The 4,882-nt window shown below is 35.4% G+C and overlaps 1 protein-coding gene across 1 annotated transcript in view; it reads right to left on the bottom strand.

Annotated features, from left to right (window-relative positions):
* Window positions 1–4,882, bottom strand: part of LOC115236795 (synapsin) — a 54,664-nt gene that overhangs the window by 49,464 nt on the left and 318 nt on the right. The window lies entirely within an intron of this gene.

Raw genomic sequence — 4,882 nt, forward strand, 5'->3', positions numbered from 1 at the left:
TATTTCGCGCACTTTTGTTATAAATTGCATATTACGCATTCTCGTAATTCAAGTTGCAATGGAATATGAATTGTACCACCAGTAAATTCACGTAATTGCGGAGATTATCTCTCCTGAAAAGATTGCTGCGTTTTATCTGTTTTAATTTCTATATCTATATCATTTTCAAACTGTTATATGAAACGTAATGAAATTTTTGCGTAGCATTTCTCGATATGCTTATTACAGATTTTATTACAGATTTATCTTATTAAATTTAAAGATTAAAATGCGATAAACGTTATAAGAGATTGGCTAGTCATGCAGAGAAAAATCTATGAATGCCAATATTAAAAATATCTCAGAAATAAAGGATACATTATCTATGTACAGTCATTATCGAATTTTTATTTAAGTACTTGCCGAGAATGATGAAACAATATTGATCTTGTGAGAAATGAATGAAAGAAATGAAAGAGGCAGATTTATTAACTTTTTGAACTATGCTTTTATTATGACGTTTCGTGAAGGTATTCTAAGAAAGACAAATTGCATATAAGTTTAATGATTGAATCTATCAATGTCAATTAACTTTAATCTTACAATTAGCCCAAATAATTCTTCATTTTTTTCTAAAATTAAAACAAAAAAACATTGGTAGGCATATTTCTCTATCATAATTTTAAATATTGTTATCTTAGAAAATTGTTACAAAGATAAATTTATATACGTAATGCTGATAAATCTAATCATAAAAGAATATATTATTCAGTACATAGAGAATGGCGTTGTCGCACAAAAGAATATTTTCCGACATTTACATTGATTGTTAAGATCCCTCATGACTAGAATTTTCTAAGAAAAAGCGGCTTTTATTAACGTCACGACGTAAGAAAAGATGGAAAGATGACGTTGGTCAGTTTCTATATAAAAATACAATTTGATAAAAAAAAATCAATGAAAGTGCTGCTTCGTGAAACATACCACTACACGTTACATTTCCTTTATCTCTCTAAAGCTTATATATATATATAAAAAAAAAAAAATGTCATCCTCTGCTCTTCAATTATCGTTCCATTTCTCTCTTTCCGGCTATCCCGACTATTTATGACTGAACATTGATTGTACCCCGTCCAACCAAGACCGGAATCTTGCGCAATGGATGTAAATCCATAGACTGCACTTGCGTACGAAAATATATATCCTCATTCAATTAGACAATTCAGATCCCCCTTTTATCAATAAACGTCCACGTTCGCTTTGCGAACGACAGTATCTTACCTCAGTGATCTCGTTCGCGAAGACGTTAAAATTTCAGCTTTCGCTCGATAAGCAGCCGCTGAACACTCAGTCGTGCCGATTCAGCGGTCACAAATCCGCGACGTTGTCCCAACGACGTTATTCGCGCGGCTTATCGATAACACTATCGAGGGCTACGATGAAACTATCCCGAAAGTGGCATCGAAACTACCCCCTGCTTGACGAAGACCAACCGTCACGTGAAGGTGGTGCGCGCCACCAGCCTGTCACTTCGCGTACTCCTCGAGACCGAACCGGCGAGGGTGATTCTAAAGACGAAGTCGAAAGCGCAAGTTTTAAACGATATCGTCGTTTCCTCGACGACGACGCGATCGACGCGTATTCACGGAATCGAAAATCCGAGCTGGCGAAGGGAAAACGTGTGCGTCTCTGTCAAACTGCGGGGCACTCTTACCTGTGTCGCGTGCGTGTACTACCCACTAGTTTGCCGATGAAGCAGTGAGGCTCGGCGGAGAATCGCGAGGGTGTCGCCCGGAGGGTCACCCTGGTCGATACGTCGGCGCCTGCGCAACCCCTTATCATCCACCGACCCCCTGCGCTCTGTACGTCTTCGCGCGAGGAGAATGACGAAGATAGAGGGGGTTGAAACAAAAAATAAGGAAGCGGCTTTCGCCTGTCTGTTGGTATTTGTATAAGATTATTCGGTGCATGTCAAACACGCGGTCCGCCGGTACTTGCCGACGGGAGATGAAACTTATTTTACTTTCGCACCCTTTCGACACAAGCGCGATGTCCTCGCTATTTACGAGCGCCGTCACCCAGTAAAAGAGGAGAGAGGTCGACTTCGTGGCGAGGATTATCTTTCGAAAGCGCGCGCGGACCAATCGATGACGTACACCAATAACTTCTTCTTTTCGAGGGAGGATCATATTCACAAAGAATATGAACGAGCGTGGTCGACATCCGGTTGTTATTAGAAACACGAAGTTCAATATCTCTTATGATATTCCATTCACACGCCGTTACATAAAGTCGAAAAATTTAGCAGTAGTAAATTCCTTGCGGTATTGACGTACTTGCCGAAGTTCTCGTTGGAAAGTTTCACCTTTGAAAAATCGATATAAGAGAAAAGCTAAACTTGTGTGTTATTAAGAGAAAAAAAGGTCTTTTAAAAATATATAACTTATTCGAAACGCGAGGCAAAAGTTTGGAAGAAATATGTCTTGCGAGTATTCTTTAGAAAATAAACGTCAGATAGCAATGTTTTACAGTTCATTATTCATTAGATTACTACAGCCGACGTTTTCTTAAATATAAGATTGTATTCGTATCTCTGTATGAAAAGATCCATCAATAATGCAAGGGATTATATTTGGCAGTAAAGAATGGATGTCAAGGCGAATGGATATTAAAAATATATAATTTTTATAAATATCTTATAAGATCTCCACACAGATAAGGAAGAGAGAGTTCTACATAGCGCGCTCGCATTCTTTGCATTCAAAGAACCACAACCAAGGCGTCTCAAGGAAACTTCAATCAATACGCGACGTATTTCTTCTCGTGTTCCCCTTAACAAATTCACCAGACGTAGATGAAAGAAGAGTAAAAAATGCTGACAGTTTCTTTATCTCGCATTGCAATTAATTTGCTTACAATTCAGCGATATCGCACATATAAAATAATATCGTGATAAATCGTGTTTTATTCTTTAGTTTAGATCAGCGCTGAGCAACATAATCTGCTCGAGCCAAATACTCGCATGCAATAACATATTAAGGCGATATTAAATTAATTAAAATTTTGTACGTAAAATTAAAATGTTAAAAGGAAGAAACAAATGTACAAACAGAATTATTATATCTATGTGTGTATGATTGTGTGTTTATTTTATAAATATAAAGATTCATTTTATTATTTTTTGAATGATAAAACAATATTATAAAATTTAACAAATTTATAAGGTATTTTTGTCTGGAAGCTAAAATAAAAGTGATATTTTATCGTTATTTATGTATAAGACAATCGATGTTAATAAATTGAAATTAGACCGATCAATGTTACAATCTGTTGATGCTAAATAGAGAAAAGTATTAATATCTTACATGTATCTCTTTTTTAAGAGAGATTTAAAGTCAGAGAGAAACATTGATTACTCTTATTTCCAGTCTTAATGCGTGTATGATTGATCGCCCCAGTCTCAAGTCTCAGATGCAATATATTTCATCACTCATCAAGATATACTGCACATTATTCGCGAATGATTACACGCTGCTTCTATTGTCTATTCTATGAAGTCTTTGTTCGCTTTGTGATATCTTAAGTATTGCCTTGACAATACCACCTGAAGAGCATCTGTGAAAATGATACGTACGAAAGTAGCGAAGTAGCCAGATCGAACGAAGCTGAGTTTATCCCCGAATGCCGGCGGATTTTATAAGAGAAACCAAATGATTTAAAAAAAAATGGATTCAAAGATTTGCACAATTTCTCTCAATAGGTAGAACTAGTTTTTAGTACATATGTTCTGAAGCTAATTAAAGTCTTGTATCCTGTTTAATTTAATAGATAATTAATTATTATTATCGTTTTGCAAGCTCTAAATGTAATGTATCTAAGGCTCGCAAAACCCTAATTGATGGTAATAAACAATGTCACAAACAAACAAGTTTAATATCGCTATTCAGCAATTGTAATATATCAATTTTCATCCAATTATTGAAGTTAAATAATATTGAGCGTGGTAAGTACTTAGATGGATGACTGTTTGGAAGCACCGTACGCCATTGACATCTTCTATTTCAAACTATACTAATTGGTATAATTTACTTCTGCTTCAAATATATATTTATGTCAATATATAAATTTTTTATATAATTATTTAAAATTATATCTGCGGAATGATACGCTTATTTATTATATATCATACGATTATCAGTTTTCTCATTCGACTATTAAAGTCAGGAAGTCGTTGAACAATGAAATTAAATTAATATGAAACTATTAATTTAGTATTATATTGTCAAAAATATCATGTTTTTATATATTTAAACTCTTATGCATATTTTTTGAAGATTACTTTAAATAACGTATACTACAACTGTTACAGACTATAACCGAAGAGGTCGATACAAAAATCTCTTTATCTCTGAATATTTATAATGAAATATTTATACTACAAGATCAGTAAACGAATGCAAGAGATGGCACGAATTTTTTTAATAATTTGATGATTTGCTTGAATAATTGCTAGCACCATCTTTTTTGCTTCCATGTTGTCATTCAATTATCTTCCAACTGTCAGATTAGTTAACTATTAGATAAGCCAGATTATTTGATTAAAAATATTGGTCCCATCTTTCGATATACTAGTGTTGGCTGGTGACAATACTCTATCGGCAGCCTAAAATGCTGCAAAACTAGTATCCTGCTGGCACATCAGAAACCCTGGTTGCCAATCCCTCTCGTTTGATCTCTACCGTCCTCTTGTGATGGTACCGGTAACTAACCAGCGAATAAGCCGAATCCGGAGACATGAATGCCCGCATTGCGTATACATAACGAGTCGAATGAAGAGGGAATGGCTACTACGGCCAACTCCATCCCCACCAGAAAACTGAACATCTGAGCGTCCCTGGAAGCA

Source organism: Formica exsecta, unplaced genomic scaffold (genome assembly GCF_003651465.1).
Source record: "Formica exsecta isolate Colony F162 unplaced genomic scaffold, ASM365146v1 scaffold26, whole genome shotgun sequence".
Classification (NCBI taxonomy): domain Eukaryota; kingdom Metazoa; phylum Arthropoda; class Insecta; order Hymenoptera; family Formicidae; genus Formica; species Formica exsecta.